Source organism: Xenopus tropicalis, chromosome 6 (assembly GCF_000004195.4).
Source record: "Xenopus tropicalis strain Nigerian chromosome 6, UCB_Xtro_10.0, whole genome shotgun sequence".
Lineage (NCBI taxonomy): Eukaryota > Metazoa > Chordata > Amphibia > Anura > Pipidae > Xenopus > Xenopus tropicalis.
This window is the reverse complement of record NC_030682.2, coordinates 147,288,723-147,313,449: the sequence shown is the minus strand read 5'-3', so window position 1 is coordinate 147,313,449 and position 24,727 is coordinate 147,288,723.

Here is a 24,727-nt window from a genome sequence, read left to right as displayed (position 1 = left end):
CGCAGCACTTTTCCAATTGACATCATTTTTCTATTTTTAGTGGTTGCTAAGATACCAGCAGTTTTATGCTGCTGTTTTTACTAAGGAAAAAAATAACAGGTTTTCTGTAAAAATAAAGACAAATTGCAAACTGCCCTAAAATACAGATCCGTTATCCAGAAAGCTGTGAATTAGGGGAAGGCCATCTCATATACACTGCATATTAATAGATTGATATCTTTTAAAAAATTATTCCCTTTTCTCTGTAATAATAACAGTACCTGTACTTGATCCCAACTAAGATATAATTACCCCTTATTGGGGCAGAACAGCCCTATTGGGTTTATTTAATGGTTAAATGATTCCCTTTTCTCTGTAATAATAAAACAGTACCTGTACTTGATCCCAACTAAGATATAATTACCCCTTATTGGGGCAGAACAGCCCTATTGGGTTTATTTCATGGTTAAATGATTCCCTTTTCTCTGTAATAATAAAACAGTACCTGTACTTGATCCCAACTAAGATATAATTACCCCTTATTGGGGCAGAACAGCCCTATTGGGTTTATTTCATGGTTAAATGATTCCCTTTTCTCTGTAATAATAAAACAGTACCTGTACTTGATCCCAACTAAGATATAATTACCCCTTATTGGGGGCAGAACAGCCCTATTGGGTTTATTTCATGGTTAAATGATTCCCTTTTCTCTGTAATAATAAAACAGTACCTGTACTTGATCCCAACTAAGATATAATTACCCCCTCAATTTTTTAATGTTTATTTTTATTGTTATTTATTGATTCTTAAGTAGCCTGGCCGGTCGCTAATGAATTATATGTGTTTATTGTATGAAGTAAAGGATCTGAATTCCACATTGAGTTGTTTCTGTACATACTGTTCCCTAGCAGGAGCTTTTATTTTGGCAGGTTTGAGCCCCTCAGGTACTGTAAGAGGGTATTGTGTAATTGCCTTGATACAAAAGTCACCAAGACAAATGTCACTGAGACAAAAAAAGTCACCACAAAATAAATGCCCATTGACTTTAATGCATTCGGAGTAAGAAAAAAAGTATAGATAGTTACTGTGTGTAGGTTTTATTTATGTCTGAACAAAAATACAACAAGGGTGCCCTCAACTTCCCCTTTAATTGACTCGTGAGATTTTAGGTAGAACATAATACAATATATTTTATCCCATAGAGTTGGCACGGGATTATAAGGTTACAAGAAATGATTACAGATCCAGCGGTCGGCGCGGGGCAAGGGAAAGGGATTATTTTTGGGGTCGGGGGGGACTATGGGGGGACAGTAAAGCTGCTCTGGTACAAACACTGCACTCCGGCCTATTCTCCTGGCCTGACGGGAATGTGGGAATGGGTAATGGCGCCAATAAATCAGCGCTCAGATGCCACCGCTCATAATAAACTAATGGGATTCGCCCGAAGATGACAAGGAAGGGGGGAACGGACATTTTAGGGAGGCAATTATAGTCTGAGAGGGAGCAGAGAAGAGAAATTGTAAATCTGTCTCAATGAGGATACGGAGAGCGGAGAAATCCGACTGCAGAATAGGAATATTAGCGGCTGCGCGGGGCGAGGGCTTTATATGGGCACAATTGTGCTGCGCCCTCATTGTCATTATCATCCTTAATTAATTAATATACATGGTGTTTATGTGCACTGCCGGCCTAACGCTCTCTATGGGGCACAGCCGGACTGTCAGCGCTATAGCTCTATGGCGCACCCTCACCCCCACCCATAGCAGGGTGACTGTTACCCCAATGTTTCTATATATCTGTAACCTTGTTATGGGCTAAGGGGGCCCAGCCTGAAGGCCAGTTAGGGGGGGATTTGGGGTGAGTGCTTATTTGTGCCCTGGGTACCCCTGGAACTATAGCGGGGTGACTGTTACCCCAATGTTTCTATATATATCTGTAACCTTGTTATGGGCTAAGGGGGCCCAGTCTGAAGGCCAGTTAGGGGGGGATTTGGGGTGAGTGCTTATTTGTGCCCTGGGTACCCCTGGAACTATAGCAGGGTGACTGTTACCCCAATGTTTCTATATATCTGTAACCTTGTTATGGGCTAAGGGGGCCCAGCCTGAAGGCCAGTTAGGGGGGGATTTGGGGTGAGTGCTTATTTGTGCCCTGGGTACCCCTGGAACTATAGCGGGGTGACTGTTACCCCAATGTTTCTATATATATCTGTAACCTTGTTATGGGCTAAGGGGGCCCAGTCTGAAGGCCAGTTAGGGGGGGATTTGGGGTGAGTGCTTATTTGTGCCCTGGGTACCCCTGGAACTATAGCGGGGTGACTGTTACCCCAATGTTTCTATATATCTGTAACCTTGTTACGGGCTAAGGGGGCCCAGCCTGAAGGCCAGTTAGGGGGGGATTTGGGGGTGAGTGCTTATTTGTGCCCTGGGTACCCCTGGAACTATAGCGGGGTGACTGTTACCCCAATGTTTCTATATATCTGTAACCTTGTTATGGGCTAAGGGGGCCCAGCCTGAAGGCCAGTTAGGGGGGATTTGGGGTGAGTGCTTATTTGTGCCCTGGGTACCCCTGGAACTATAGCGGGGTGACTGTTACCCCAATGTTTCTATATATCTGTAACCTTGTTATGGGCTAAGGGGGCCCAGCCTGAAGGCCAGTTAGGGGGGGATTTGGGGTGAGTGCTTATTTGTGCCCTGGGTACCCCTGGAACTATAGCAGGGTGACTGTTACCCCAATGTTTCTATATATCTGTAACCTTGTTATGGGCTAAGGGGGCCCAGCCTGAAGGCCAGTTAGGGGGGATTTGGGGTGAGTGCTTATTTGTGCCCTGGGTACCCCTGGAACTATAGCAGGGTGACTGTTACCCCAATGTTTCTATATATCTGTAACCTTGTTATGGGCTAAGGGGGCCCAGCCTGAAGGCCAGTTAGGGGGGGATTTGGGGTGAGTGCTTATTTGTGCCCTGGGTACCCCTGGAACTATAGCAGGGTGACTGTTACCCCAATGTTTCTATATATCTGTAACCTTGTTATGGGCTAAGGGGGCCCAGCCTGAAGGCCAGTTAGGGGGGGATTTGGGGTGAGTGCTTATTTGTGCCCTGGGTACCCCTGGAACTATAGCGGGGTGACTGTTACCCCAATGTTTCTATATATCTGTAACCTTGTTATGGGCTAAGGGGGCCCAGCCTGAAAGAGTATAATACAGAACCCCTGTGGCCCCCCCAGTTTACTCATATTGCCACTGATTCTCGGTTCTGTATTTGTCAAGTTAATAAGTCAAATCTAATATAGATTTTCAGGGTCGGCCGTATGTCATGATCAAACACCTTTATGAGATATTTTTTGACAAGGAAATACATTTATATGAGATTTTCCCTAACTCAGAGCCTGTTTAAAAATCTGTTTCATTTAAAGCAAGTTCAGGCGACGTCAATCACTGCGGCTGGGAAAGGATATTGGAGGTTATTGAAGTGTGAGTCTATTTTAAGATTAATTCTCCCAGATTAACCATTCTTTGCATTAAACAAAGCAGGAGCACGGGAGGAATATGTAAAATGAGGCAAATTAAGAGCAGAAATAAAACATTTCCTTTTCTCCTATAATTGTTCATATTTCTCCAGAATGAATACTTTAAACAGAGACAATTAAAGGAGAAGGAAAGGTAAAAACTAAGTAAGCTTTATCAGAAAGGTCTATATAAATACAGCCATAAGCACTCACAGAAACGCTGCACTGAGTCCTCTGTCAAAAGAAACACAGGATTTATTGTCTTCTTTTGTATACACATGTTCTTCTGTATCTCTAGAAGGGACTGTGGCTGTGGGATAGCAGGTATAGTAGGGAGAGATGGTGCCTATAGTAGCAGTGGGGGGATAATAGCCTCTGGGAAGGGACTGGGGCTGTGGGATAGCAGGTATAGTAGGGAGAGATGGTGCCTATAGTAGCAGTGGGGGGATAATAGCCTCTGGGAAGGGACTGGGGCTGTGGGATAGCAGGTATAGTAGGGAGAGATGGTGCCTATAGTAGCAGTGGGGGGATAATAGCCTCTGGGAAGGGACTGGGGCTGTGGGATAGCAGGTATAGTAGGGAGAGATGGTGCCTATAGTAGCAGTGGGGGGATAATAGCCTCTGGGAAGGGACTGGGGCTGTGGGATAGCAGGTATAGTAGGGAGAGATGGTGCCTATAGTAGCAGTGGGGGGGATAATAGCCTCTGGGAAGGGACTGGGGCTGTGGATAGCAGGTATAGTAGGGAGAGATGGTGCCTATAGTAGCAGTGGGATAATAGCCTCTGGGAAGGGACTGGGGCTGTGGGATAGCAGTATAGTAGGGAGAGATGGTGCCTATAGTAGCAGTGGGGGGATAATAGCCTCTGGGAAGGGACTGGGGCTGTGGGATAGCAGGTATAGTAGGGAGAGATGGTGCCTATAGTAGCAGTGGGGGGGTAATAGCCTCTGGGAAGGGACTGGGGCTGTGGGATAGCAGGTATAGTAGGGAGAGATGGTGCCTATAGTAGCAGTGGGGGGATAATAGCCTCTGGGAAGGGACTGGGGCTGTGGGATAGCAGGTATAGTAGGGAGAGATGGTGCCTATAGTAGCATTGGGGGGATAATAGCCTCTGGGATGGGACTGGGGCTGTGGGATAGCAGGTATAGTAGGGAGAGATGGTGCCTATAGTAGCAGTGGGGGGATAATAGCCTCTGGGAAGGGACTGGGGCTGTGGGATAGCAGTATAGTAGGAGAGATGGTGCCTATAGTAGCAGTGGGGGGATAATAGCCTCTGGGAAGGGGACTGTGGCTGTGGGATAGCAGGTATAGTAGGGAGAGATGGTGCCTATAGTAGCAGTGGGGGGATAATAGCCTCTGGGAAGGGACTGGGGCTGTGGGATAGCAGGTATAGTAGGGAGAGATGGTGCCTATAGTAGCAGTGGGGGATATAGCCTCTGGAAGGGACTGGGGCTGTGGATAGCAGGTATAGTAGGAGAGATGGTGCCTATAGTAGCAGTGGATAATAGCCTCTGGGAAGGGACTGGGGCTGTGGGATAGCAGGTATAGTAGGGAGAGATGGTGCCTATAGTAGCAGTGGGGGGATAATAGCCTCTGGGAAGGGACTGGGGCTGTGGGATAGCAGGTATAGTAGGGAGAGATGGTGCCTATAGTAGCAGTGGGGGATAATAGCCTCTGGGAAGGGGACTGGGGCTGTGGGATAGCAGGTATAGTAGGGAGAGATGGTGCCTATAGTAGCAGTGGGGGGATAATAGCCTCTGGGAAGGGACTGGGGCTGTGGGATAGCAGGTATAGTAGGGAGAGATGGTGCCTATAGTAGCAGTGGGGGGATAATAGCCTTGGGAAGGGACTGGGGCTGTGGGATAGCAGGTATAGTAGGGAAGAGATGGTGCCTATAGTAGGCAGTGGGGGGATAATAGCCTCTGGGAAGGGACTGGGGCTGTGGGATAGCAGGTATAGTAGGGAGAGATGGTGCCTATAGTAGCAGTGGGGGGGATATAGCCTCTGGGAAGGGACTGTGGGCTGTGGGATAGCAGGTATAGTAGGGAGAGATGGTGCCTATAGTAGCAGTGGGGGGATAATAGCTCTGGGAAGGGACTGGGGCTGTGGGGATAGCAGGTATAGTAGGGAGAATGGTTGCTATAGTAGCAGTGGGTAATAGCCTCTGGGAAGGGACTTGGGGCTGTGGGATAGCAGGTATAGTAGGGAGAGATGGTGCTATAGTAGCAGTGGGGGGATAATAGCCTCTGGGAAGGGACTGGGGGCTGTGGGATAGCAGGTATAGTAGGAGAGTGGTGCCTATAGTAGCAGTGGGGGATAATAGCCTCTGGGAAGGGACTGGGGCTGTGGGATAGCAGGTATAGTAGGAGAGATGGTGCCTATAGTAGCAGTGGGGGGGATAATAGCCTCTGGGAAGGGACTGGGGCTGTGGGATAGCAGGGTATAGTAGGGAGAGATGGTGCCTATAGTAGCAGTGGGGGGATAATAGCCTCTGGGAAGGGACTGGGGCTGTGGGATAGCAGGTATAGTAGGGAGAGATGGTGCCTATAGTAGCAGTGGGGGATAATAGCCTCTGGGAAGGACTGGGGCTGTGGGATAGCAGGTATAGTAGGGAGAGATGGTGCCTATAGTAGCAGTGGGGGGATAATAGCCTCTGGGAAGGGACTGGGGCTGTGGGATAGCAGGTATAGTAGGGAGAGATGGTGCCTATAGTAGCAGTGGGGGGGATAATAGCCTCTGGGAAAGGACTGGGGCTGTGGGATAGCAGGTATAGTAGGGAGAGATGGTGCCTATAGTAGCAGTGGGGGGATAATAGCCTCTGGGAAGGGACTGGGGCTTTTAACCTGTATATTTAGTTTAGAAATATAATTGTATGGCTTTAATATCTACATTATTTTAATGTGTATAAATTCAAAACAAAATACAATGTATGATGCATCCCAAGCAGACAGTAATATAGTTATGGCAGATATTGAGGTGAATAAATCGCGGGGTACTTGCCGTAACACTAACCTGTAACGAGTGCCCCCCCCTGCGCTGAGCGAAGCTTTATACTGAAAATTAATGAGATTTCTTTTTTTTCCTCCAACCAAAGTGACAGCTGCGCTATTTCCCTATGAGGAGAGGGGTCTGTTTGATGCGTCGGAGCATATGGAAGAGCCAGCGCTTGGCAGGGAAAGGTTATTCAGTCCCAATTACTTAGTAGTTTATTTTCATCCAAAACCCTTAGTAGTGCCCCCCGGGGGGCCCAATAAGAATTGCAAAGTGGATCCATAACAATGTGAGAGTCTCAGTCTCTGTTTCCCGGTGACACCGGGGCAGCGCCGCCGCTCCGTCTAATCCCTGTTTTATTAACATCCAATCAGACTTTGTTTTAAATAAATGTGTGATTTGTAGCAGAAAGGTGCGACCCTGCCTAATGCATTTCTGTAAATCTTGTAAATCTAACAGTGTGCGGCCTTGATAAACGCTCAGCGCCCCCAATATCTTCTGCCCCGGGAATCATGGGAAAAACCAGTTTTATTTGTTTCCTTACAATATAAAGGCCACCGGTCATGGTCTGTAGGGGGTACATTATCCCTTATAATACATGAGTGATACTCAGAGTTCCCTGTATAACTCAGCCTGCAGCCTTGTGCCTTTATATGGGGGGCACAGAACCCCTCAGTGACTGCTAATATCCTTATCATTTACAGTAGGGGGTACATTATCCCTTATAATACATGAGTGATACTCAGAGTTCCCTGTATAACTCAGCCTGCAGCCTTGTGCCTTTATATGGGCACAGAACCCTCAGTGACTGCTAATATCCTTATCATTTACAGTAGGGGGTACATTATCCCTTATAATACATGAGTGATACTCAGAGTTCCCTGTATAACTCAGCCTGCAGCCTTGTGCCTTTATATGGGGGCACAGAACCCCTCAGTGACTGCTAATATCCTTATCATTTACAGTAGGGGGTACATTATCCCTTATAATACATGAGTGATACTCAGAGTTCCCTGTATAACTCAGCCTGCAGCCTTGTGCCTTTATATGGGCACAGAACCCCTCAGTGACTGCTAATATCCTTATCATTTACAGTAGGGGGTACATTATCCCTTATAATACATGAGTGATACTCAGAGTTCCCTGTATAACTCAGCCTGCAGCCTTGTGCCTTTATATGGGCACAGAACCCCTCAGTGACTGCTAATATCCTTATCACTTACAGTAGGGGGTACATTATCCCTTATAATACATGAGTGATACTCAGAGTTCCCTGTATAACTCAGCCTGCAGCCTTGTGCCTTTATATGGGGGCACAGAACCCCTCAGTGACTGCTAATATCCTTATCATTTACAGTAGGGGGTACATTATCCCTTATAATACATGAGTGATACTCAGAGTTCCCTGTATAACTCAGCCTGCAGCCTTGTGCCTTTATATGGGCACAGAACCCCTCAGTGACTGCTAATATCCTTATCATTTACAGTAGGGGGTACATTATCCCTTATAATACATGAGTGATACTCAGAGTTCCCTGTATAACTCAGCCTGCAGCCTTGTGCCTTTATATGGGGGGCACAGAACCCCTCAGTGACTGCTAATATCCTTATCATTTACAGTAGGGGGTACATTATCCCTTATAATACATGAGTGATACTCAGAGTTCCCTGTATAACTCAGCCTGCAGCCTTGTGCCTTTATATGGGCACAGAACCCCTCAGTGACTGCTAATATCCTTATCATTTACAGTAGGGGGTACATTATCCCTTATAATACATGAGTGATACTCAGAGTTCCCTGTATAACTCAGCCTGCAGCCTTGTGCCTTTCCCTGTATAATGTATGTGTTTAGTGAAATGACCTCCATGTCACTGCTCTGAAAGGGCTTTGGCCACAGGGGGCGCCCCAGGTCACTGGCGGTTATATAATATATATATATATTATATAATAAAGAATTAACTGTTTGCGTAGTTTCAGCGCCACCAGCCCAAATGCCGGGGATCGTTTCTTCTTTCCCCCCTTTCCCTGAACTAGTTTCCTGAAATCTTCTTTCCATAATATTTCCATCTCATTACCGACCAGGGATTATGTCCCCCCCTGACGGGTGCAGATAAGGGCCGAGTTATGGCGGATTAACTTCCAGCGGAATTAATTGAGGCATTTTTAGTGACAAAGTGGGGATTTTCTGGAACTTGGTAGATGAAAGTTAGCGAAGTAGGTTATTCTGGGTATTTTTAGATTGACTATTATACACATTATTTCTCTTTTAATGACTGCAAGTAGTTTCCCCCCAACTTGGAGTCAGTCTATTAAGAAAGATGTACAATTAGTAGATGTTGTAGAACATTAAGAAGGACCTTTAGGCCAAAGGGTGGTTGGGTTTGGGGACACATTGTTGGGTGGGAGTCAGTCTCTTAAGATGTACAATTAGTAGATGTTGTAGAACATGTAGAAGGACCTTTAGGCCAAAGGGGGGTTGGGTTTGGGGACACATGGTTGGGTGGGAGTCAGTCTCTTAAGGAAGATGTGCAATTTGCGTATAGGACAACCCTGATGTTAACCTGGCAGGTGACGGATGAAGAGAAAATATAGAATTAAATAAAAAGGTCCATGTATCACCTCTACATGTGTGTGGCCAATACTGCACTGGCTCATAAAATACAACTTGTGATTGGATACACTGGGGGATGCCTGACATATTGGTGCTGCCCAATGAATTGGACTTACCTTGTCCTTTAAGGTAGTGGTTGCCAGACTTTTTCAGCTCAAGCCACCTTGGAGGTCCTACCTTTGGCCAAGGCCGCCATTAGCTCATAGAAAGCTATCAGTGTATCAGTCATAGTTCTATGAATATCCAGCAAATACATATTCACCCAAAATCTCACCCTAACTGGGCTCTCAGGTGTATCTAGGAGATAAGTTGGGCATTCTTCTCAAATCTCACCCTACCTGGTTTCAGGCTTAGCCCCTTAGTTGAGAATTGCTGCTCTAAGGTAATTAATGGCATTTTCCTATGTTTGTTGCCTTAGGAATTGCTCTTAAGGGGCTTTTATTTACTTGGGAAATAGATATAAATCTGCAATGATATAAGGAGAGACTGGCTACCGGGCACAACTTGGCTTGGTGCCTTTACATAATTACTAACAGGTGGGCCCACTGGCAAGAGACGTGTGTGGATCTACTGGGGTGGGCTTCCTTACAGAGACTGCTGGGATGGGCTTCCTTACAGAGACTACTGGGGTGGGCTTCCTTACAGAGACTGCTGGGATGGGCTTCCTTACAGAGACTACTGGGGTGGGCTTCCTTACAGAGACTACTGGGGTGGGCTTCCTTACAGAGACTACTGGGGTGGGCTTCCTTACAGAGACTACTGGGGTGGGCTTCCTTACAGAGACTACTGGGGTGGGCTTCCTTACACAGACTACTGGGGTGGGCTTCCTTACAGAGACTGCTGGGGTGGGCTTCCTTACAGAGACTACTGGGGTGGGCTTCCTTACACAGACTACTGGGGTGGGCTTCCTTACAGAGACTGCTGGGATGGGCTTCCTTACAGAGACTGCTGGGGTGGGCTTCCTTACAGAGACTACTGGGGTGGGCTTCCTTACAGAGACTGCTGGGGTGGGCTTCCTTACAGAGACTGCTGGGATGGGCTTCCTTACAGAGACTACTGGGGTGGGCTTCCTTACAGAGACTACTGGGGTGGGCTTCCTTACAGAGACTGCTGGGGTGGGCTTCCTTACAGAGACTACTGGGGTGGGCTTCCTTACAGAGACTACTGGGGTGGGCTTCCTTACAGAGACTGCTGGGGTGGGCTTCCTTACAGAGACTGCTGGGGTGGGCTTCCTTACAGAGACTGCTGGGGTGGGCTTCCTTACAGAGACTGCTGGGGTGGGCTTCCTTACAGAGACTGCTGGGGTGGGCTTCCTTACAGAGACTGCTGGGGTGGGCTTCCTTACAGAGACTGCTGGGGTGGGCTTCCTTACAGAGACTACTGGGGTGGGCTTCCTTACAGAGACTGCTGGGGTGGGCTTCCTTACAGAGACTGCTGGGATGGGCTTCCTTACAGGACTAGTAGTAGCCTCCTTCACTGGTCTATTTGCCCCTGTGCCGGCCATTACTGGGTACAGAGAGTTGTTGTTCAACAAGAGCTGAAGCTGAAGAATAAAGTGGCAGAGGGATAAAGAGGAGCATGAATAGTAACAAGAATAAATGACAAGAGCCGCTGGTTTAGTACATTCCTAATCATCTCCCACCGATTTGTGACTTTGGTACAAAGAACATTACGTATAATAACAGCTCAGCGTAAAGACTGTCAAATGTTCTGCAGACTTATAAATATAGAAATTTAGGAAATTATACATTTAAGAGAAGCCCTTAAATAACAGCTTTGTTACATGTGGAATACTGTACTTATTGGCTGATATTCATCCGCAAATACCCATCCTGGGGGGGGATCCAAGATACGGACCTAACAACCATACCCAATGCAGGGGCTCAGAATGTTTAGAAGGACCTTTAGGCCAAAGGGGGGTTGGGTTTGGGGACACATTGTTGGGTGGGAGTCAGTCTCTTAAGGAAGATGTACAATTAGTAACATAGTAACATAGTAAGTTAGGTTGAAAAAAGACGTACGTCCATCACGTTCAACCATAATGCCTATATATAACCTGCCTAACTGCTAGTTGCCCCAGAAGGCAAAAAAACCCCCATCTGAAGCCTCTCTAATTTGCCGCTGACCCCAAGATGGCAATTGGACCAGTCCCTGGATCAACTTGTACTAAGTGTAGAGTGTAAGCTCTTTTGGGCAGGGCTCTCTTCCCCTCCTGTATCGGTTATTGATTGCTTTATATGTTACTCCTTGTAGAGTGTAAGCTCTTTTGGGCAGGGCTCCCTTCCCCTCCTGTATCGGTTACTGATTGCTTTATATGTTACTCCTTGTAGAGTGTAAGCTCTTTTGGGCAGGGCTCCCTTCCCCTCCTGTATCGGTTACTGATTGCTTTATATGTTACTCCTTGTAGAGTGTAAGCTCTTTTGGACAGGGCTCTCTTCCCCTCCTGTATCGGTTACTGATTGCTTTATATGTTACTCCTTGTAGAGTGTAAGCTCTTTTGGGCAGGGCTCTCTTCCCCTCTTGTATCGGTTATTGATTGCTTTATATGTTACTCCTTGTAGAGTGTAAGCTCTTTTGGGCAGGGCTCCCTTCCCCTCCTGTATCGGTTACTGATTGCTTTATATGTTACTCCTTGTAGAGTGTAAGCTCTTTTGGACAGGGCTCTCTTCCCCTCCTGTATCGGTTACTGATTGCTTTATATGTTACTCCTTGTAGAGTGTAAGCTCTTTTGGGCAGGGCTCTCTTCCCCTCTTGTATCGGTTATTGATTGCTTTATATGTTACTCCTTGTAGAGTGTAAGCTCTTTTGGGCAGGGCTCTCTTCCCCTCTTGTATCGGTTATTGATTGCTTTATATGTTACTCCTTGTAGAGTGTAAGCTCTTTTGGGCAGGGCTCTCTTCCCCTCTTGTATCGGTTATTGATTGCTTTATATGTTACTCCTTGTAGAGTGTAAGCTCTTTTGGGCAGGGCTCTCTTCACCTCCTGTATCGGTTATTGATTGCTTTATATGTTACTCCTTGTAGAGTGTAAGCTCTTTTGGGCAGGGCTCTCTTCCCCTCTTGTATCGGTTATTGGTTGCTTTATATGTTACTCCTTGTAGAGTGTAAGCTCTTTTGGGCAGGGCTCCCTTTCCCTCTTGTATCGGTTACTGATTGCTTTATATGTTACTCCTTGTAGAGTGTAAGCTCTTTTGGGCAGGGCTCTCTTCCCCTCTTGTATCGGTTATTGATTGCTTTATATGTTACTCCTTGTAGAGTGTAAGCTCTTTTGGGCAGGGCTCTCTTCCCCTCTTGTATCGGTTATTGATTGCTTTATATGTTACTCCTTGTAGAGTGTAAGCTCTTTTGGGCAGGGCTCTCTTCCCCTCTTGTATCGGTTATTGATTGCTTTATATGTTACTCCTTGTAGAGTGTAAGCTCTTTTGGGCAGGGCTCTCTTCCCCTCTTGTATCGGTTATTGATTGCTTTATATGTTACTCCTTGTAGAGTGTAAGCTCTTTTGGGCAGGGCTCTCTTCACCTCCTGTATCGGTTATTGATTGCTTTATATGTTACTCCTTGTAGAGTGTAAGCTCTTTTGGGCAGGGCTCTCTTCCCCTCTTGTATCGGTTACTGATTGCTTTATATGTTACTCCTTGTAGAGTGTAAGCTCTTTTGGGCAGGGCTCTCTTCCCCTCTTGTATCGGTTATTGATTGCTTTATATGTTACTCCTTGTAGAGTGTAAGCTCTTTTGGGCAGGGCTCTCTTCCCCTCTTGTATCGGTTATTGATTGCTTTATATGTTACTCCTTGTAGAGTGTAAGCTCTTTTGGGCAGGGCTCTCTTCCCCTCTTGTATCGGTTATTGATTGCTTTATATGTTACTCCTTGTAGAGTGTAAGCTCTTTTGGGCAGGGCTCTCTTCCCCTCTTGTATCGGTTATTGATTGCTTTATATGTTACTCCTTGTAGAGTGTAAGCTCTTTTGGGCAGGGCTCTCTTCCCCTCTTGTATCGGTTATTGATTGCTTTATATGTTACTCCTTGTAGAGTGTAAGCTCTTTTGGGCAGGGCTCCCTTTCCCTCTTGTATCGGTTACTGATTGCTTTATATGTTACTCTGTATGCCCAATGTATGTAACCCACTTATTGTACAGCGTTGCGGGATATGTTGGCGCTTTATAAATAAATGTTAATAATAATAATAATAATAATAAGAGCTATCTCCCATAACCCTGTATTCCCTCACTTTCTAAGAATCCATCCAGCCCCTTCTTAAAGTTATATAATGTATCAGCCAGCACGACTGATTCAGGGGGGGGGGGGGGGATTCCACAACTTCACAGCTCTCACAGTAACAAATCCTTTCCGAATATTCTTCTTCTAAACGGAGTGGGTGCCCTCGTGCCCGTTGGAAGGACCTACTGGTAAATAAAACATTAGAGAGGTTATTATATGATCCCCTTATATATTTATACATAGTTATCATGTCCCCCCTTAAGCGCCTCTTCCCCAGTGTAAACAACCCCAACTTGACCAGTCTTTCCCCATAACTGAGACTTCCCATACCCTTTACCAGTTTAGTTGCCCTTCTCTGGACCCTCTCTAACTCAATAATGTCCCGTTTGAGCACTGGAGACCAAAACTGAACAGCATATTCTAGATGGGGCCTTACCAGCGCTCTGTAAAGGGGAAGAATAACCCCCCCTCCCGTGAATCTCTACCCCATTTAATACAGCTTAAACCCCTGTTTGTCCTTGCAGCTGCTGCCTGGCATTGCTTGCTACAGCCAAGTTTATTATCTACTCCAAGCTCCTTCTCCATTATGGATTTGCCCAGTGCAGTCCCATTAAGGGTATAAGTGGGGGCATATTGTTACATCCCAGGTGCATGACCTTACATTTATCCACATTAAATCTTATCTGCCACTTAGCCGCCCAGATTGCCAGTTGGTCAAGATCCTGCAGCAAGGTGCCCCATCCTGGGTAGAGTTTTGTGTCATCGGCAAACACTGAAACATTTAGAAGGACCTTTAGGCCAAAGGGTGGTTGGGTTTGGGGACACATTGTTGGGTGGGAGTCAGTCTCTTAAGGAAGATGTACAATTAGTAGATGTTGTAGAACATTTAGAAGGACCTTTAGGCCAAAGGGTGGTTGGGTTTGGGGACACATTGTTGGGTGGGAATGCTTAGGCTATAATGGAAGCACTCAGAGCCTTGTTTATTGAACAGATAGCAATATAAGAGCACACTCACACTCTTGGAGAGGTCTTCATCCAGTGGGGGTCACTACAGGCCCCCTAAAGCCTGAGCCTCCCCCTGCCAAAGCAGCCATCCCTACTGTAACCCCTACAAAGTGTCAAGACCCTTCTCCATCTCATCCCTAATGGGGTTTTATGGTTAAGATCAAAATAAATTTTCATCTTGACCTTTGCTAAATTGTTATATATCATTATTTATAGCAAAAATGCTAGAAACTAGAAAGAGAGAAATGTAGAAATTCTATATATATTTATTTCTTTTATTAATTCCAAAAGAGACATTTCTGTGCTACATTGAGAAGGTTTGTGCGTCAGGACCGCGGCGCTGACACGGACACGGGATTCCTGATTACATTACCGATTCTGCAGCCACTTCAGCCGTTTCCCCCCTCAGATGGCGGCACTTTAGGTGAAAGAACATTTTTTCAAGCCCTTTCTATGGCCCTTGAAGCTACAACATAAACAGCGAGCGGGAACAGGGCCGGAAATCGCTCGCAGCTGCGTAGGAAGCGCATTGTTGATTGATACATTTAAAAATCTAATATTCGAGATTTTGAACGGCGAGGGGTTGTGAAGAACTGCAGCTGCACGAGTGCAAAGGAATAGCCTTCCCTCCCTCATATACAGCTCATTCTGCTCAGTATAAAGCTCTTAAAGCGACACCGTCATGATATTTATGGGGTAGTTTTTATTTCTAAATGATAAATAATTCCCTCTGCCATTTAACACTTTATTCTTGAACCAACAAATGTATTTGTAGCTGTAATATTGGTGTGTAGGCGCCATCTCAGTGCAGAGTCTGAGCTTTCAGCCAGCGCTACACATTAGAACTGCTTTCAGCTAACCTATTGTTTCTCCTACTCCCATGTAACTGGAGGAGTCCCAAGCCGGACTTGGATTTCTTACTATTGAGTGCTATTCTGATACCTACTGGGAGCTGCTATCTTGCCCCCTTCCCATTGTTCTGCTGATGGGCTGCTGGGGGGGAGGGGGGGGGGATATCACTCCAACTTGCAGCGCAGCAGTAAAGTGTAACTGAAGTTTATCAGAGCACAGGTCACATGGCTGTGGCACCCTGGGAAATGAAGAATATGGCTAGCTTCATGTGAAATTTAAAAATTAAAAAAATCGTATGGCTCTATAGGCTCTTTGCAGCCAATTTTTTGGATTCTGCCCCCTTTTTATATATTCTAAATTCTATACAAACCCCCTTCCTTCTGAATTTCCCAGCTGCTAAGTACATGCCATTCCATTGGTGGGTGGGGCAACTGTGCATTGTACGTGGGGGCAGATTCCAGCTCGCTGCCCCCTACTGTAGCAGATGCGCTTACTGCTCGCTCCGCAGGGCGTTTATGGTCTCGTAACCAGCGAAACCGATAAGCGCTGAAATGATTAAAGGGAAATGAACCTGTCAGTTACCGTATTGTTTGCGGCTTCTGCACATGAACAAAATGTCATTATTTTGAATGGGATTTTCATCAGTCAGGTTGTCCCTGAGAAAACAAAGAAAGACAAATGAGAAGCTCGGGAGCCAGATTCGGGGCCTGTCCGTGCGAGGGGCAGTTTGCAAATTGGAATTTTTTTTTACCCACAATGCAGTCTGCCTCATCCCCCAGAATTCCAGCGACATTGCGGGAGCACTCTGCGGACATTCAGCAATTAGGGTTGACACATTTCAGGGCTCTTCTTACCAACCAAGCCAGGGGGTGGGCCCATGACATCAGGGGTGGAGCAATGAAGTTAATGAGGGCGGGGCATAAAATCAATGGGCTGCATTTGAGAGGAAAAAGTAGGCTAGAAAGGAGGTAGGCTGGGGGTGGATAGGAGGTAGGCTGGGGGTGGAACGGAGGTAGGCTGGGGGTGGATAGGAGGCGGGCTGGGGGTGGATCAGAGGCAGGCTGGGGGTGGAGGACAAGGCATTACAAATTTACCAGTAACTATATTGTGGATAAATTTGTGAAACTGCCCCAGCCCTGGCCGGTGTTTAGTCCAGTGGCTAGCGTCATTACAGTTGTTTATATCCTCTATCATCTTCAGTGCATGGTTACTGGTTGCTTCCTCGGCTACTGGAATCCCATAGCAGCTAAATGGTTGCTATGGGTTACTAGACCTTGCACCCTTTTTTACCCTGTGAGTGTACCTGTTAAAGAAAGAGAGAGACCTTGGTTGGGCATCCTCTCTGGCCCATCCATCTACAGGGTTGGACTGGGGGGGGGCCACTGGGACTGCTCCCTGGGGGCCCCAGTCACAATGCCAAACCCCTTCCTTCCCATCACGTACACCAATTACTCCAGTGCCCACTGGGTGTTTGCCCGGTGCCCCCCTGGCCCTGTCCGACACTGTCCATCTACCCGCCCCTCCCTTAACCCCCATGCTGGGCAGAACCCCGTTGGCACCGTCTCCCCAATACAAGTTCGGGCAGATTTTCCAGGAAAGCCGGCACCGCGGTAATTAAATTATTCACTGAAATATGTAAGTAACTTTGCTGTCACTTTGCAGTTAATAAGGGTAAGTGTCTCAGTGGCAAATTAATTATATTATAAGCCCTAATTAATTATTTTCAGTTAATGCTGAGTTAATTAGAAGTGGCGCTGCCATCTGTAGCTCTGGCAGACAAGGGAGAGAAAGGGTGCTGAGAGCTGAACCCCCCGCTGGTTTGTACTGGGGATTTGGCACCAACACTCACTTACCTGTGTAAGGACAGAATGCAAACACTTCAACAAATAAATAAAGAAACTCTCATACCTTTACTGCTCTTACAGTGAAGAAACCCTTCCTTTGCTAATGATGAAATCCCCCTTTCTCCAGCCATAATTCAGTCAATGAGAAGTCCGACTTAGGGGGCCATTCACAATTTTTTTCATGTTTTTTTGCACTAATAAAAACTCAAAATCTCGAATGTAAAAAATTGCCATTTTAAAGCTTGCGACTTTCTATAGAAGTCAATGGAAGTTGCTCCCTGCACATTCATGTCATTTTCAAGTGTGAACACTCAAGGTTTTCCAGTGTTTTATTTGAAACACTCTGTACAGGCTATGAGCAAACTTAGGGGCTGTTCCTGCTGAATTGTGCTTAGTACAGGGGGATCCCTATGTGCCATAGTTTTATGGTATCTCTCTGTACAGGCTATGAGCAAACTTAGGGGGCTGTTCCTGCTGAATTGTGCTTAGTACAGGGGAATCCCTATGTGCCATAGTTTTATGGTATCTCTCTGTACAGGCTATGAGCAAACTTAGGGGGCTGTTCCTGCTGAATTGTGCTTAGTACAGGGGAATCCCTATGTGCCATAGTTTTATGGTATCTCTCTGTACAGGCTATGAGCAAACTTAGGGGGCTGTTCCTGCTGAATTGTGCTTAGTACAGGGGAATCCCTATGTGCCATAGTTTTATGGTATCTCTCTGTACAGGCTATGAGCAAACTTAGGGGGCTGTTCCTGCTGAATTGTGCTTAGTACAGGGGAATCCCTATGTGCCATAGTTTTATGGTATCTCTCTGTACAGGCTATGAGCAAACTTAGGGGGCTGTTCCTGCTGAATTGTGCTTAGTACAGGGGAATCCCTATGTGCCATAGTTTTATGGTATCTCTCTATACAGGCTATGAGCAAACTTAGGGGGCTGTTCCTGCTGAATTGTGCTTAGTACAGGGGAATCCCTATGTGCCATAGTTTTATGGTATCTCTCTATACAGGCATTGGGCAAACTTAGGGGGCTGTTCCTGCTGAATTGTGCTTAGTACAGGGGAATCCCTATGTGCCATAGTTTTATGGTATCTCTCTGTACAGGCATTGGGCAAACTTAGGGGGCTGTTCCTGCTGAATTGTGCTTAGTACAGGGGAATCCCTATGTGCCATAGTTTTATGGTATCTCTCTGTACAGGCATTGGGCAAACTTAGGGGGCTGGAAAGGCTAAAAGTCAGTGTAGGGCATGTTGGCCATTTAATTAGTGTCTTCTTCATTAGTATTTTTCCTATTTCACTGGCTCCAGCGCTGACCAATGATTTGCCTCCCATACAGGGTGGGATGGAGGGGTGGGGTCACGGGAAGGGGGTTGTGGGGCCAATGGGGACTGAAGGGGTAAATCTGTTCTCATATTGACGCCCAATTGGCTGGGTTACTGTTCCTATAGGGGCTCCTCCTTATCGCACTTTCAATTGCAACCTCTATTGTTTAAATGCATTATAAATATATCATGTTATTTTACCCCCCCCCAGACTGTGCCTGTAAATAAGAGAATGAGAATGTGCCCCCATGCCATGAATACTAATGGCGTCTCGCGCACGTCTCTCCCCGCAGTATGTTAATTTTTGCAAGAATTATTCCAGTTTTATTAGTTCTTCCTAGAATAATTACCCAGAGATTTTCCTACACATTGGCTTCAAAATTAAAATTGCCACATGTGCGCTCTTGCATTAAATTCTTGTTTTGAGTCTGTCAGTCATAACTACGGGCTGCGCCGCTCCCCTACTGACCTTCCCTCGTCCTTTTCCCTCTCACTCTCATCTCATTGCTCCACTCACCGGCGCCGAGACCCCCATCCCCGGGGTGCGGGAGATTCCGATGGGTCTGTAGAACTTCATCCCACTCACGGGGCCCCATGTGTTACATACGTGTTCCAAAGCTTCCTTTATATGGGCACAGAACCCCTCAGTGACTGCTAATATCCTTATCATTTACAGTAGGGGGTACATTATCCCTTATAATACATGAGTGATACTCAGAGTTCCCTGTATAACTCAGCCTGCAGCCTTGTGCCTTTATATGGGCACAGAACCCCTCAGTGACTGCTAATATCCTTATCATTTACAGTAGGGGGTACATTATCCCTTATAATACATGAGTGATACTCAGAGTTCCCTGTATAACTCAGCCTGCAGCCTTGTGCCTTTATATGGGCACAGAACCCCTCAGTGACTGCTAATATCCTTATCATTTACAGTAGGGGGTACATTATCCCTTATAATACATGAGTGATACTCAGAGTTCCCTGTATAACTCAGCCTGCAGCCTTGTGCCTTTATATGGGCACAGAACCCCTCAGTGACTGCTAATATCCTTATCATTTACAGTAGGGGGTACATTATCCCTTATAATACATGAGTGATACTCAGAGTTCCCTGTATAACTCAGCCTGCAGCCTTGTGCCTTTATATGGGGGGCACAGAACCCCTCAGTGACTGCTAATATCCTTATCATTTACAGTAGGGGGTACATTATCCCTTATAATACATGAGTGATACTCAGAGTTCCCTGTATAACTCAGCCTGCAGCCTTGTGCCTTTATATGGGGGGCACAGAACCCCTCAGTGACTGCTAATATCCTTATCATTTACAGTAGGGGGTACATTATCCCTTATAATACATGAGTGATACTCAGAGTTCCCTGTATAACTCAGCCTGCAGCCTTGTGCCTTTATATGGGCACAGAACCCCTCAGTGACTGCTAATATCCTTATCATTTACAGTAGGGGGTACATTATCCCTTATAATACATGAGTGATACTCAGAGTTCCCTGTATAACTCAGCCTGCAGCCTTGTGCCTTTATATGGGGGGCACAGAACCCCTCAGTGACTGCTAATATCCTTATCATTTACAGTAGGGGGTACATTATCCCTTATAATACATGAGTGATACTCAGAGTTCCCTGTATAACTCAGCCTGCAGCCTTGTGCCTTTATATGGGGGGCACAGAACCCCTCAGTGACTGCTAATATCCTTATCATTTACAGTAGGGGGTACATTATCCCTTATAATACATGAGTGATACTCAGAGTTCCCTGTATAACTCAGCCTGCAGCCTTGTGCCTTTATATGGGGGGCACAGAACCCCTCAGTGACTGCTAATATCCTTATCATTTACAGTAGGGGGAGTTATACTCGCCCCAAGAATGATTTATTACAGTGATGAGTGAATCCGACAAATAACCCATAAATCGTCTCCTGCTTTGATCTCTGTGGCTGAATAGTTTGGGGTTCCTATTATTACCTATATTATATATATTTAACTTTTTCAATGTTATTTTCTATTCCACCCACTTGTGATGATGTCACTTCCAGGTCGCAGTAACAGCACTTCCTGTTTAATGGTGGTCAGCGGATCAGGTTGCGTATAAGGTAGTTGTGAGTCGGGTCGGGTAGGGGGTCAAAGTGAGTACAGGTGCGGATCTGGGTTATGGGCTGGGGGGCGCAGGGGGGGCCAAGGGGTCGGGTCTCAAAAATGAGTTCCACGCAGTACTGTACCCTCTAGTTACCATAGTTACCGCTGTATTACCTGCTCACATGATCACCAGAGATACAGAGGATAAAGGGCAAGTTAAATTAAAGTCGCACCTTGGCTAACTCTCCATACAAAGGGAGGGAACAGCATTGCAGGGGTGGATTTAAAGGCACATGCCTCCTTTTTTATAGAAACATCTCATTAAATCCCTCGCGGGGCTGGTTAAAGTGAGGGCTCGGCCGTGTCTCGGAGATGCTTTGTGCGGCAGTTATTCCATTAGAGAAATCAATGTGTCAGTGTCACATTCCGGCCTTGTTCTAATGCAGCTCCATGGAAACCATTGGCCGCCGCTCCAACCTGCCAATAATACTGCAGCCAATAAGCTGCAAAGCTATTCTTTTACTATCTGCAATAGCTTTTATATAGAACCTCCCGGGGAGGCCGCCGGCCCCTAGCCCCTTAATCAGGTTTAATTAGTCCAACCGTCATGGTGGAGATTGTTGGTTAGAGTTTGGGTTAGAGTGTTGGTTACAGTTAGGGTTAGAGTTAGGGTGCGGGGTAGAGTTAAGGTGTGGGTTAGAGTTGGGTTAGAGTGTTGGTTAGAGTTAGGGTGTGGGTTAGAGTTTGGGTTAGAGTGTTGGTTAGAGTTAGGGTGTGGGTTAGAGTTTGGGTTAGAGTGTTGGTTAGAGTTTGGGTGTGGGTTAGAGTGTTGGTTAGAGTTAGGGTGTGGGTTAGAGTGTTGGTTAGAGTTAGGGTGTGGGTTAGAGTGTTGGTTAGAGTTAGGGTGTGGGTTAGAGTTTGGGTTAGAGTGTTGGTTAGAGTTTGGGTGTGGGTTAGAGTTAGGGTTAGAGTTAGGGTGTGGGTTAGAGTTAGGGTGTGGGTTAGAGTTTGGGTTAGAGTTAGGGTGTGGGTTAGAGTTAGGGTGTGGGTTAGAGTTTGGGTTAGAGTTTGGGTGTGGGTTAGTTAGGGTGTGGGTTAGAGTGTTGGTTAGAGTTAGGGTGTGGGTTAGAGTTTGGGTGTGGGTTAGAGTTTGGGTGTGGGTTAGAGTTTGGGTTAGAGTTAGGGTGTGGGTTAGAGTTTGGGTTAGAGTTAGGGTGTGGGTTAGAGTTTGGGTTAGAGTTAGGGTGTGGGTTAGAGTTAGGGGGTGGGTTAGAGTTTGGGTTAGAGTTAGGGTGTGGGTTAGAGTTTGGGTTAGAGTTAGGGTGTGGGTTAGAGTTTGGGTTAGAGTTAGGGTGTGGGTTAGAGTTAGGGGGTGGGTTAGAGTTTGGGTGTGGGTTAGAGTGTGGGTTAGAGTTAGGGTGTGGGTTAGAGTTAGGGGGTGGGTTAGAGTTTGGGTGTGGGTTAGAGTTTGGGTTAGAGTTAGGGTGTGGGTTAGAGTTAGGGTGTGGGTTAGAGTTAGGGGGTGGGTTAGAGTTTAGGGTGTGGGTTAGAGTTAGGGTGTGGGTTAGAGTTAGGGTGTGGGTTAGAGTTAGGGTGTGGGTTAGAGTTTGGGTGTGGGTTAGAGTTTGGGTTAGAGTTAGGGGGTGGGTTAGAGTTTGGGTGTGGGTTAGAGTTTGGGTTAGAGTTAGGGTGTGGGTTAGAGTTAGGGGGTGGGTTAGAGTTAGGGTGTGGGTTAGGGTTACCTTTCCCCAGACATGGGTGTTTCTTGTTAACCATAGTAGGAAGCCGCTGTTCTGCCTTAGTTAAAGATAACTTTTCCATTTACAAGCAGCAGTTGACAGGAGCCCCTCGCACCCCTCCTATACGTACCAAATAACATTGCAGGCACCTCATAATTGTGGGTGGGACACTTGGTATATTCACACTCTTTACACACAGGGTATTGGATTGTAGTTTGTGTGCAGAGAGGCAAATACCCCCGCAGCTTAGCGGCTCCATGAGGTTTGAAATAATAATTAGAAATTCTGTTGCATAAATTCCCTTTTTTGTTGTTATTATTAAATGCAGAGCCAAATAGACAACAGACCATAAAGCAGCTGTGGGGTCAAAGAGCCTAGAAAAGTTTATAGGATGGGTCAAACCATGGCATTAGGACTGTAAATTGGGGTTCTACAGTTCCAGCTGGTTCCAGGTGTATCAGCCTTCTAAGCCTCCCCAAAACAACATGGGCTTACTATACATGGAACTGGCACTGTATCAATATTGCCATGTATTCTGGGGCTATTCTACAGTGGAGGAAATAATTATTTGACCCCTCACTGATTTTGTAAGTTTGTCCAATGACAAAGAAATGAAAAGTCTCAGAACAGTATCATTTCAATGGTAGGTTTAACAGTGGCAGATAGCACATCAAAAGGAAAATGGAAAAAATAACTTTAAATAAAAGATAGCAACTGATTTGCATTTCATTGAGTGAAATAAGTTTTTGAACCCTCTAACAAAAAAAGACTTAATACTTAGTGGAAAAGCCCTTGTTTGCAAGCACAGAGGCCAAACGTTTCTTGTAATTGATGAGCAAGTTTGCGCACATTTTAGGAGGAATGTTGGTCCCACTCCTCTTTGCAGATCATCTCTAAATCCCTAAGGTTTCTGTCTCTGTGCAACTCTGAGCTTGAGCTCCCTCCATAGGTTTTCTATTGGATTAAGGTCCGGAGACTGACTAGGCCACTCCATGACCTTAATGTGCTTCTTCTTGAGCCACTCCTTTGTTGCCTTTGCTGTATGTTTTGGGTCATTGTCGTGCTGGAACACCCATCCACCACCCATTTTCAGTTTCCTGGCAGAGGGAAGGAGGTTGTCGTTCAGGATTTCACGATACATGGCTCCGTCCATTTTCCCGTTAATGCGAATAAGTTGTCCTGTGCCCTTAGCAGAAAAACACCCCCAAAGCAAAATGTTTCCACCCCCATGCTTGACGGTGGGGACGGTGTTTTGGGGGTCATAGGCAGCATTTTTCTTCCTCCAAACACAGCGAGTTGAGTTAATGCCAAAGAGCTCTATTTTGGTCTCATCAGACCACAGCACCTTCTCCCAGTCACTCACAGAATCATTCAGGTGTTCATTGGCAAACTTCAGGCCTGCACATGTGCCTTCTTGAGCAGGGGGACCTTGCGAGCCCTGCAGGATTTTAATCCATTGCGGTGTAATGTGTTTCCAATGGTTTTCTTGGTGACTGTGGTCCCTGCTAATTTGAGGTCATTAACTAACTCCTCCCGTGTAGTTCTAGGATGCTTTTTCACCTTTCTCAGAATCATTGACACCCCACGAGGTGAGATCTTGCGTGGAGCCCCAGAGCGAGGTCGATTGATGGTCATTTTGTGCTCCTTCCATTTTCGAACAATCGCACCAACAGTTGTCACCTTCTCTCCCAGCTTCTTGCTAATGGTTTTGTAGCCCATTCCAGCCTTGTGCAGGTCTACAATTTTGTCTCTGACATCCTTGGACAGCTCTTTGGTCTTTCCCATGTTGGAGAGTTTGGAGTCTGCTTGATTGATTGATTCTGTGGACAGGTGTCTTTTATACAGGTGACTAGTGAAGACAGGTGTCCTTAATGAGGTTGACTAATTGAGTAGAAGTGTCTAACCACTCTGTGGGAGCCAGAACTCTTAATGGTTGGTAGGGGTTCAAAAACTTATTTCACTCAATGAAATGCAAATCAGTTGCTATCTTTTATTTAAAGTTATTTTTTCGATTTTCCTTTTGATGTGCTATCTGCCACTGTTAAAATAAACCTACCATTGAAATGATACTGTTCTGAGACTTTTCATTTCTTTGTCATTGGACAAACTTACAAAATCAGTGAGGGGTCAAATAATTATTTCCTCCACTGTATATGGAATTGGCACTGTATTTATCCTGCTGTGGGTTCTGGGGTATTATACATGGAATTGGCACTGTATTTATCCCGCTGTGGGTTCTGGGGTATTATACATGGAATTGGCACTGTATTTATCCCGCTGTGGGTTCTGGGGTATTATACATGGAATTGGCACTGTATTTATCCTGCTGTGGGTTCTGGGGTATTATACATGGAATTGGCACTGTATTTATCCTGCTGTGGGTTCTGGGGTATTATACATGGAATTGGCGCTGTATTTATCCCGCTGTGGGTTCTGGGGTATTATACATGGAATTGGCGCTGTATTTATCCCGCTGTGGGTTCTGGGGTATTATACATGGAATTGGCGCTGTATTTATCCCGCTGTGGGTTCTGGGGTATTATACATGGAATTGGCACTGTATTTATCTGCTGTGG